A 12,512-nucleotide genomic window follows, 5' to 3' on the forward strand; every position below is an offset into this window, starting at 1 on the left:
CTTTGGGGAATTGTTTGTTTTCTTGTTTAAAGACTGCAGTGGCGGGGGGAAATTCCTGAGAAAACAGAAAAGGGAAGGTAGAGAGAGGCTGAGTACCCAGGCAGAAAGGAGCAAGTACAGCCACCATAGTCAACTAGTGGCCAGATGGAAAGCCTAGCCTTGTGCTAAAGGACAGCCCCTGGATTAGAAATCATTCCTGAAAATGTTTAACTAAGGCATTTGCCTGACAGTCAAAGCAAACAAGAAGCAATATACAGGGCTGTGTTGAGGCTTTAAAACACTATTTGCAAGGTTGAAGGAGATCAGGTGCTCAACAAGCTAAAGCTGTTGGTGCCCATTATATTTTCCAAAGTAATCAATCTATGAAAGGGAATTGCTCATGACCACACACAACAATTGATGTTTTACAGGGAGAGCTCCACACCCAGGGGACATCCCTTGGACTGCCTTTCTCAGATAGCCAAACAGCAATGCTCCTCTCCCATCACTTGACCTGCATCCTGTCTCAGCCTCCCCTTCTGGAAAGCCAAGACTTGCTATTCTTCTGCAGAGCAGGGGCAGATGTCACTGGCTTACCATTAGCACTCCATCCCCACCAGCAAGTGGGCCACTGGGCCTGAGCTTACAAGCACCAGCAACTATGGTGGGATCACCCCTATACTTCATATGGACACCATCAAAAGGGACCAGCAATCCTGTTCCTTGTCCTGGGCTTGATTTCAACCCATCACATTACACTAAAACTACAGCCCAGGAGGCATCTGAAACATTCACAGTACATTTCTAAGCACACTGTTTCTGAACACGTGTAAAAAAAAAAATCTCATTACTTTACCTCTCCAGAAAAAAATCCAGTGTTGCCTTTGGCATCTGTCTCCACACTTCTTCCACACTTTTCTCTGGGCTTGTGGTGGTGGTGGTATTTGCTGCTGTTACTGAGATGCACAAGATGATGCAACTGTCTAGCATTTTGATTTAATCAGCTGGGGAAAAAAAACCCGTTCCAAATTCTATTAATAACTGGCAGCCAGCTCCCTCCTTCCCTCCCTCCCCGAATTCCCACAGAAGGAGGATCACAGATAGATCCCTGCAAGCACAAACTAGCAGCCTGACTGGATCAATAACATCCATGGAGCCAGAGATTTGCAATGAATTCTGGGTAATTAATCAGCCAGGGAAAGACAATCTTAATTAAGAAAAGCTAAGCTGTTCTTTTCCCAAACCTTTTGATTAATAAAGCCACAGTATTGGTTTGGCTGAGGATTTTGGTCTAAATTTTAATAGCTTTTGTGTTCCTACCAAATGTTTTGAAAGCAACCATGCAGGCAGTGGTAGAGTCTTCAAGCAGCAGTCAGAGAAGTAAACTTTGTCTTCTTGACACCATATTCAAGGTGAATGATCTCATTATTTAGGATGGCCTCAGTGCTGGGGAGAAGCACTGGCTTCATGGCTTGGATGGACAGTGCCATGCAGAGGTTGCCCCCATCCTTATGTAAAGGGGCTACATTTGAGGTAAGACTGGGACCCTCCCTCCCCTTCTTCTCAGGAAGAGCATCCAGGACAAAGGGTTTCCTCAGAAGGCCAAAGCTCCTGCTTTCACATCCCATTCAGGCAATCCTGGAAATATCATTTGGAAGCAAAGGCAGCTCGCCAGCACCCATATTAGGTTGCAAGCAGCCAGTTGGATATGAACAGTTGTACAGGTCCAAAGTTCCTGAAGCATCTGTTGTCATGAGGTAGTCATGAGTCCTCCCAGGCACCACGTCAAGATTTAGGAGGAGTATTGGGTATATTTCAGAGACATGGGATTTAAGTTCTTTGTTCTTTTACTTCTGGTTCTACTTCAAACTCCTCATTTCATGCGTGACAAGTATCTATGGCAACACATATCCTAGTACGCTCAATGTGCCCAGGACCTTTCTCTGGTGCTGATGCCAATTGGTACAGACTCACCCAAGTCCAGACTCTTATTCCCCAGCACAAAAAAGGCCAATAGACATCCAAACTGTCTATTGCTCCTGACCTGTGTTAACTCCTGAACCATGCTGGCTACTCTCATGGAGACAGCCTGGGCCAAAAGCATGTCAAAAGCTATGCTAACAACTTACCAAGACAACTCCAGTGTCTAGGAGTGTTTCCTGGGCATCCATTCACTATGGAGGACATGTCTCAAACCACTTTGGTAGGGAACATTCAGAAAGACCCAAGAAACCCTCCCCAAAGTGGCACTATTCCCCAGCAAGGACTTGGTCAGCTGCGAGCAAAACCCTCCCACAGCAATTTGCACAACCAGTTTTGAGGGCCTAAGAAGGTGTGTTCTTTTTATTTCCCCAAGGTAAGAAGGCTGTTTTGGTCTGTGAAACATGTGACAGTTGATCACATTTCTGTCTTGACACAGCACAAAGAGCCAGGAGACCAGACAGTTCAGGACAGGGTGTTTCTGGAGGCACTGGGTGAGTTGCAAAGAAATTCCAGAGACTTTCAAAGGGAACTTCAATCTCACCAGCCCCGCTCACCTTTGGAGGTCAAACTCTACTCACCTGTCTGCAGCCAAGGAGGGCCTACATATTTATTGGCAAAACCTAGCGTTTTCCCTAATGGTATCCTGGATACAGGGTAATTATGGTAAAGACTGATGAAAATCATTTAACTCCTGCTATGGGGACAGCATGATGGCAGCTAGATTAAAGATGTCCTTTATAAACCATCACAGAGCAAGAGAACATGATAATGAATGAGTTAATTACACCACCATTTGAGGCTGATACTACCCATCTGCCACTTTGATTAATTAAAACTCTGACAAACAACAATGAGACCCTTCTCAGGTCTGAAAGCAATTAATTGCCAAAGTCCTCAATAAATCTAACAGCATCACTGACTGAACTGGTAGAAGAGACCACTTTGAACAGCTCCAGAACAGAGGAAACAAAGCAGATTATGGAGCTTGAAGCATCCCCAACATGATGCATTAATCTTTTGATGTAACACTGGGAGCAATTTTAACTTCTTGTTTAATCACCTTCTCTCTCCCCTTTCTTTCTTTCCTCTCAAGATCAGAGGAGGGGAGCATCTCAGTAAAGGACATGAACCACTTGAGAAGATTGTTAAGAAAACATTGGCCTTTTTTGTCCTTTGTCCAGACTCTCTGAGCTGTAATGAATGGGTTAAATTTTTGCTCTTGAATGTCCGTTCTCCTCAGACCAGTTGTGACCAGTCCTGATAAAGGGGGATTTTGGAAATGCAATGGGGAGCTGAACTCTTCCAGTGCTTTCCCTATTCATCATTCAAAGAATGACAAAAAGTAACAGCACTTGCCCAGAAAGTGGTGGCAAATCAAATCCCTCTATGGGCAGGTCAAGGAAAAACTCAGTGCTGAGCTGGAGTCTGAGAAACCAGACACAGGCTGTGGGGGTCAGGAGCAAAGGCAGGGCATGAAGAAGAGAAGATGAAGCTGATCAAAGGACTTTCTACTGGAAGAAATCCTAGACTCCAGAACCACTTTCCAAGGTAGGCAAAAGGGGAAAGCCCTAGTGCACAACCATTTAAGAGAAAAAAATGTTGTCAATCTACTGCTGGGAAAAATGGCCACAGCCAGCAGAAAGGGGAGGAATTAGTGCTTTTCACTTTTTGCCTTCTGTCTATACTGAACATCAGTCTTGCAAACTAAGCCCAGCTGGGACACAATGGGATTTTGAGGGAACACCACGAAAAACCACTTTCTTTTGCAGCAAACAGGGCTAGAGGACAACAGACCATCTTCAAAGCCAGTGCAGCTCAAACATGTAGTTTGGAGACCTTGCAGTACAAGATACTGCTTTTTCAGAGATGGGGGAAAAAAGCCTTTCCTTCCATTTTTATCCTACTTATGCATTGTTAAGCAGCTCTTGCATTTCACCTCGCACAGTTACAATTGAGGAACTAAAGCTTCTTCATACTAGAGATCCAAGACAATGATTAATACAATTATCAGCAGTGATTAGTTAATACGACCATAATACAACAATCCCACTGCCTGCCAGTCAATTGCAGGCATCAGCGCATTAAAGCATGACAGCTGTTCTGATTAAACACTGCCTCGCTCCTGAGGACAAGAGGAGAATCCTCTTTGCAGCAGCAGCCTCAGCTGAGTGTGATGCAGGCTGCAACTTCCCATGCTGGAATGGGGCAGGAAACAATGAGTTTAGACATGTTGAACTCAAAAGATCATTGCCCTATAATCATGTTAGAGGAAGGGTGCATGGCTCTTGCTTATTGGTGGGTCTTTAGTTCAGTAATTGAAAAAGAACCACATATAAAAGGGTAAAACAGGGGTAACTAAGCAGAGGACAACAAAAAGGGTTTACAGGGCTCCCATTTTACATTACAGAAGCTGTTTCTCCGAGCTTTGTAAAAAGGTTCGCTATGGAAAGCAAATTTTAACGTGCAGGTACAGTAAACAACAGATCCCTTTTCCAGCTACAGAAGAGGAAACTAGTCAAGGAAAGAAATGGACCTGAAAGGGGAAAGGTAGGAAGGCACTTTCCAACAGATGAAGTGGACATTTGCAAATACTAATAACTCTTTGTCTCCATCTAAACAAAGGAGGGCGAGAGACAGATGCCACATACATACCTAGATTTCCCAGGAGAAGAATGGAAGAGAAATTAGGATGGTCCAGATGTTCCAGGAATTAAAATTTTTGAAGAGTAACTGAAACACACAAGCAGCTGTTATCGCTCAGGTGAGCTCCAGCTGCCTCAAGGTATGTCTATATCATGCAGTACAGAAGCATGCATATGTGCCCTAGGCACCTCAAAAAAAACCAGCTAGGTCAGAGTCATGCAAGTATCTCTTCAGAGCACCGTGCTCCCCTGAGCCCAAAGGGCGAGAGGAGGCTAATGTTCTGCCAGTGCATTTTAAGCCATCTTCAGGAAGCAGATAAGGCGGCACGTCTCTGCAGATCAGTTGACGTGACAGATGCGTACAGACATGTGCATCCACTGTGGAATAATCCATCATTCAACCTAAGATTTGGGTCAGATTTTCTGACTCCACCTGCAACTCAACTAAAGGCCACTCAAAAAAGACAAAGGGATGAGGACGGGGCAGGATGGGTGCCTTTTTTTCCCACAGTTTTGCTTTCTATCCCTTCCAAGTATCATACATATAACTCATGTTACTCTCCAAAAGTCCTTTCCCTGTTGCCCAACCCAAAAAGACTGCACATTCAGGGAGGGAACTGAGAAACCACTCTCCACGGGCAGGGATTTTTTTGTCCCAGTTTCAGGGTTCAGCCCATTTTAATGTTAAAGCCATAGCTCCCTCCAAAATCCAACAGAAAATCCAACTCGTTTTAAAAACATTAAAACCTTACAGCATACTGCAAGAAGAACCATCGTTCCAAGCTCCCTGCAGTATTTGGCCGTTGCAAGGTAAGCCGGGGATGTGGGTATAACTTTAGCTTTGAATTTCTCTTACCACTATCAGCTCAAGGGAAGCCCCAATGTTGTTTTTATCCACTGCATAGACCAGGTGCTACAGAACTGCTTGGTGTAACCTGCCACACTGCAAAATAAGTGTTATATTGAATTAGCGATTCTCCACTACATTTCTGTCCTGTTCCTCCACAAACAGGCGTGTAGAAGTGTAATCCAAAAAAAGTATCACTTTCTAACTCCTATTTTATAAGCCAACTAATACCTCCACTGACATAGCATTATTGCCATGGACAGTCAAAAGAAGCACTAGTTAGACTGGCACATTAGACACTTTTTAATTACATTCTCAGTGTCAGGAGAGTCTCTTGTTTGTACCTTTAGAAGCTGCAAAAGGAGGAAGGCTCTGTCTTTGGGAGGAAAACAAAAACAACTCTTCTCTGATGCTGTGTAGTTCTTGAGTTGGCTAACCGGCTACTGCAGTGTAGCTGCCTTATTTTTGTCACAGACTAATTAGTGCATCTGGATACGCAGATGGACTAATTTTATCCACAAGAATATACAAAATAAGCATCTCTCTGCTGAAGTCAATGAAACTGTATTGGTATGTAAACCAGCAAAAATAAAATCAGAATACAACACATCACTCCTAGCATTTTGATCTTGGTCTGAGATCTGCATTCACAGATGACGTTTCAAAGTATTCATACGTGTCCGGAGTTGAGCATTCAGCTTGGTACAGTTCAGCTGATAAGAACTCAGTTCAAGAGACAAAACCACCAGGTTTGAGGGAATTAGAGCTAGTATTTTTGATTCAGGTTCAACTCTGACTTGAACTGATTTTTCCCTTACCCATGTATATGGCACATCTTTTAATTTCTTCCTCTCCAACAAAATTATTACACTTCTCTCATGCCTCTCCATCTCATATGCTTAACACTGCATTTTCACAGTTCTTTCACAGGTGGCCTCTGAGCCAAATATCTCTTCTGAAGCACAGAAAGGGGAAGGATGGCTGCCCCAGAAAGTGCAAAAGATGTGTTGAATGTACCAAAGGACTCAAGAACTGACCAGTAAGTTGCTCTCAAACAAGGGAGCACTAAAAGGAGGAAAAATCTAGGACTAGGGTCAACATCCCTCTTGTGCAAAACTGAATGAAGCAAAGGGTGTATCAGCAACGGCAGACACGCTCGTGTTCTGAGCAGCACTGAAAACCACAGTTGAAGTCCTGCTCAAAGCTCTGCTCACAAAATTGACCTGAACCACTTGCCCCTGGGGGCAGAGGGAGAACTCGCAGAAAAACTAAAAGTAGAACCCAGAAGTCCTAACCACAAATATCAGCAATTAACTACCAGCACATAAAATCTGGCAGCCAGCACATAATATATTCGATCTGCTTTCATATGCTTTGGTTTGCCAGGCAGAGAGCAACACTGACTCCAATGACACATTCCCGCACTGCCTTCTCCATCAGCCAAGCTGCGGCAGACAGCAAAGAGCGCATGAACAACCTCTTGCACTGAAGTACTTGTGTTGGGAGCTCTCTTGCAAGCTCCCAAAGAATTAAGCATAAATAGATTATTAGATTCTAGATAGTTTTGATAGTTTTGATTAGATTTTATAGTTTTGGAAATGTTCCTTTAGGCATTTAAAAAAGAAAACAAGGGAGTGCAGGCCCAGTTGAAAAGGAGTATGTTTGTTCCCTTTGGAGCGAGGATCACAAGCAGCTGCATGAGACAGCAAACCCCTACACACTGGGCTACAGCAGTCACCAGGGAGCAGTCACGTAGTGAAATGCCCTGAGCAGAAAGCAATACGGGCTTTCTGTACCTCTTGCTTTTTAACTGCTGCGTCTTTCCTGAGAGAAAAGGGTCACACACATGTTGGCTTCTGCTAACACAGCAATCCACTCAAGATGCTTTACAAAGGATCAGTGAACCTACCTTGAACAAAAGTGAGATGCTTTTTCTTTCTCCGTTGATAACGTGGGGGAAAATCTGCCCTTTCCCCAAGTTCAAGAGTTTGCATTAGCCTCAGCGAATCCATGCCAGTGAAGGGGACGAAAGTATCGCTCTATCTTACACAAGAGATCTGAAGCAAAAGAAACCGCTTAACACCTCCCATCCTTCTTCCATGCTCTAGCGTGCAAGCAAAAGTTGTCGCAGTCATGGATTTCTAACCTCAGAAGCAACAACTGCATCATTTGTTCTGACTTCTTGCACACCCCTTAGCTCCTTTGGTTAATCATGAATTTCCCAGAAAACTATCCATAGCACTGATTTGAAGGCTTCAGGACATGGGAAAATCCATGCATTTCCTCAGTATTTTGATCTAAACCATCGGAGCAGGGAATTGGGTCTCTCCAGGTCTGCTGCCATTGCTGCTTTTAATTATGGGACCTGGAGCACATCACTTTACTACACATTACAAACCTCAAAACCAGGGCAAAAAGGTTACTACCAGTCCACTAAAGTGCAGTGAGATCATCACAAGAAACATGGTGCCGATTAAAAGCAGATTGTCTAGAGTTCAAGCACTATCTGCAAAATGAATCAAAACTTAAAGGTGTTACTACAGACAAACGCATGTGCTTAAAATAAAAATTTCTCTGGTTGTGTCAACTATCTCTCACAGTTACAGCCTATATTTAACAAGGGAGGCAACAAGACACGATTACTTTCAAAATGCATTTCATGAGAATTTGCTATGCCATCCCTACTACAGGTGCTCAGACAGCAGCAACAAGATGAGTTGGTAGAAAAGTTTGGCTTATATTAGGCTCAAAAAGATTTGATTGCAGAGTTATCGAAGGCTGGATTTTGACAGATGTCAGGACAATGCTAGTCTCAATGCAGGCACATTTTGAACCCACAGAGACACATTCTGCTACCAGGAACAGCAGGGGTATTTTTGGAGTCATTCAGAATCTGCCTTGAAGCATGTCTTGTCATGCTTATCTTCAGCCTCCCGTGCCTTCTCCACCTTTTCTCCAAACCTGCAGTGCAGGGAAAGTTTGGATTTTTGCATCATTTGAATCCCTGAGGGCACACGGCTTTCCACTGAGAAACCAGCACTGAAAAGCATTTGCTGGTAGAGCAAAGCCCACTGCTAAATACCATAACCCCAGAGAAAGGGTTCCAGAGATGGACCAGCTGCTTGTCTTTTATGATCCAAATGGACCTTAAAAAGCCCCTTGGGGCTTTTGTCGCCACATTTGATGTTGGGCCAGGTATGACTGCACCAATGGCACACAGGAAGACATGTCACCAACGTCACTTCCTCACCGGCTTTGACTGGCCCAGCTAAAGCATGCAGAGCCAGTCCACAAAGGTCTATAGCAGGGACATGACTTCTGTTTGCCAGCCTAGAGCCCTACCTGAAGGCTGCACCTTCCTTCCTCTAATAGGCACAGCTGGAGTAACAGTTGCACAGGATGACAGTGCTGAAGTTGGGTCTAGACCTGGATTTTACAGATCCCCAGTTGTTGCTTGTTCCACTGAGTTGTGCAGAAGCTGACTTGGTGCCAACAAATAAGGAGAGCCCTACATAAAGTTTTCTTAGACCAGACCACTACCTTGCTCATTGCTTGATCAACCAAGTGCAGGTGCTCTCTTAGTTGCACTACACAAATTCAGACACAGTTCCTTCCAGGCAACACAGTGACACCAAAAGCCCCAGTGGCATGGGCTCAGCTCAATGCCATCTTTTTTGCAGAGTAGGTGGAGCCAGCATCAGACGAGCTGGCTAGAGCTTTTACTTTAGGATCAAGATCCTAAGTTGGCTTCTCTGCAGCCTGCACTAGCTTTTGGTCTCAAAAGCTTACATGGGTGATGCTCCTTCCTTCCTCCTGCTGATCTACAGATCAATATGAACCTCTTTATTCATCTAATTATAGCTGCAGGGAACTCTTTGCAGCTCAAGTGCATTTGTCTCCCTGTGATGTTAATACAATCAGGCACAAAGATCACTTCATTAAAAGATCATCTATGCTTGATCTTATTTGAGCTATAAAAATCACTCCTTTGTCATACAAACTGTATGGCGAAAAGTGCAAAGCTGGATGACTCGCTTTAGCCCAGGGAGCAGCATTCAGCTCCAAAGAGCAGCTGGGAGAGGAGCTGTCACCAAGTAAATGCAGCACTTCCATCATGATTCAGATGGAGCTACAGGCACCACACTCCAAGCCAGTTTAGCTTTCTACTTAAGGCGCCAACTCAGCCAGTATCTTGGCACTATTTAAGCACTAGTTTAGGACACTGCTGCTTGCCTTATGCTGGAGTTGGTGGGACAGGAATGTAAGCATCCCTCAAAGCCAGCCAGCTGGGTTCAAGTCACCAGCAGAGGTGACTGAACTAGCCTGGCTGGCTTTGCAAAGCAATGAGCTAGGTTGCACCTCCCACATCCTTTCTACCAGAGAGCTGCTGGTGGGAAGGACAAGCCTCCAGCAAAAAGCAGTCCTGCAACAAAGCAGCAGCAGCAGTCTTCAGCCACCTCAGCTGACTCCAAGAAGGACCTCCATCTCTGCCCAACAGGACTCATCCACTGCATAGATAAATGGGCACTTTGCAATCAGGTATAGGGGGCAAAATGAGGAATACATTGAATGTAAGGTGCAGAGTGTCTGTGGCAGAACCCAGAACAGAATCTAGCTCTCCCGTACTGTAAAATGATGTCCTCTTTTTTTCAGTCCACCTCCTCCACCTTCCTACTACATATCCCTCCTGAAATGCAAACTGCAGAATTTGTTCATTCATAGTGTGGTCAGACAGACACTGTCCTCAAAGCAAAGGGGCTCTTTTCTAAGTAGCTGGTGGCCTAGAGGGGATGTTGTCTGCAAAGCAGGCTGAGAATGTCCCAGCAAATGCAGCTCGAGGTTGGTACTTAATAGTCCCCTGACAGATGTAGCTTCCAGCTGGTCACCCAGTGGATATTACACTTATACAAAAGAGCACATCTTCAGCAGTAAAGACTAAGATTCAAGATTAACAACCAAGAGGAATCAGGTAGAGGAAGGATTTGAATTTGCTAGAAATATTGCTAGAAAATGCTTTAACCTCTTGACTAGGACATACAATAAGGGGGTAAGGGAACAGCACAACCAGTCTGCCTCCACTAGATTTTTTTCAGATCTAACCTATTTTTGCAGACATCATCTGAAGACACCTACCCTCAGGCCTGTGGGTGAAGGACACTTTCTTTGTTAATTCTGCAAGGAAAGCAATGCAGCCTTGGGACACTGGAGCATGCACACAGAATATGCAGGCAGAGCACAGCCTTTGCCACTGACTGTGTCCTAGTTCAAAAGGGACATCTTCAAAATCCTCCACAGAAACGATCTTGCCTTGCCAACACCTATTTTTCTACCAATACTGACCCATCTGTGTGGATATTGCCTCTCTACATTATACATCACTCAGCTGAAAAACAGGAGCAACACAATGTTCTTTTGAAAACCTCAGGATGGAAGTAAGCTATTACAGCACTCTCTGTGCCACTAAGTTATTAATAAACACACAAAGTCCTGAAATCTTTTTAGAAGATTCTCACTGGAAAAAAAAAAAACAACGACCTGTACATGTTAGAAATTCAGCAGCACAGGAAATCCTTGGTACTTGGTTCATCATTCATAGAAATTTCTGGACATGAATTAAATATATATGCTTAACACCAGAAGTGCTCATATAGCAGCACCATAATGCAAGTTCTTCTCACCTTATTGGCCAGATGATTTTCAGGAACTAGTGATCACAAGAAAATTCAGGGAGAGATAATTGTCACCAGGTTGACACTGGCCCCAGAAAACAAAGAGTAGTTGTACAGCAGGAACAAGATGAAAAACTATAATGGAGTGTCCTAGCACTAAAGACGAAAAATTGGCAAGGGTCTACCATATAGCACTGGAGAAATAGTTAGGTCCCCTAAGAATGGTGGTTTGAAGCTTCCTTGGTATCCTTCTGGAAAGGTGAATTTTGAAAAGCCATCAAGTCAGAAGGGTTTGAGGGGTCTCATTCCAGCCCCCAGGACTCAGAATCAGATTGCAATTTCCTGCAACCAGTGGTTTTGCCTCCCAAACCTGGAAGTGCAGCAGATAGTGCCAATTTTAGCTGAAGGTAAGAGCTGAGAATGAAGCACAGCAGCAAAACAGGCTGGAAAGAGCAGTCATATGGCTGGAGCTGTAAACTGCCAAAAAGGCAAAAGTAAGAGTAAGTGAGCAAAGCTAGATGGACACCTAAAAACCTGTAGCCAAGTTCAGAAGTGCTTCGTACACAGTGCACGTGGCACGTGAAGGAGGCAGGGGAACACACTGAAAAGGTGCAGTGCACGGAAAGAGATAGAAAAAGAAAAGTTACAGTACTTCCATGTGAGGTCACCTCCTCAGAAACCATCTTCTCTTTGCTTCCCGCTGACCAGCAAGGCAGTGACGGTTACAGCGTGAGTCTCCATGCACCCTGCCTACGGCAGTTTGTAAATCGCTCATTGCTTCTTATCCCAAATTACAGTTAGTGGATGTCTGCATTCTCAAACACGTATGCAAAAGCAGCATGACAGCAGTTGTACAAGGGGCCTAATGTGCTGACCATAACACATATATGGCAAACCCATGGCAACGGTAAGGGAAGAAAGAGAAGACATTAGAGAATCAGCAGACAGAGCCAGGGCAGCTCACTCCCAACCCACCTCTGCTAGTTTGGAGTGATGGCATTTCCCTGTCTCTTCACATTAAAGCATTAAAGTCTGGAGATGTTCAAACACCAACTAGCAAAGCCACTGTCACTCAACACATTGCTTTTCCTTTAAAATCTCGCAGAGAAGTATCACCCAGTTGAAGGGGTTGCTTTGTTGTCTGTCCTGTACACAAGAGGCACAAGAGGCAAAGTACACGAGCCCATTTGGTGCCCAAAGGCCTGCCGAGCTTGAGACAAGTGAGACTATCTGTGAGTTCTGTTGGTAAACATAAAATACGCATTTCCTCCCAGGGTGTTAACAGTCAGCTGGTCAGCAAATGAGTCTGTTAATGATCTCAGGGCACCAGTAAAAAAATAAAAATCATACACTTAGCCTACGGCAACTCATAAAGCACTCATTGCTTCTTAC

Source organism: Fulmarus glacialis, unplaced genomic scaffold (assembly GCF_000690835.1).
Source record: "Fulmarus glacialis isolate BGI_N327 unplaced genomic scaffold, ASM69083v1 scaffold7087, whole genome shotgun sequence".
In the NCBI taxonomy this organism is placed as follows: domain Eukaryota; kingdom Metazoa; phylum Chordata; class Aves; order Procellariiformes; family Procellariidae; genus Fulmarus; species Fulmarus glacialis.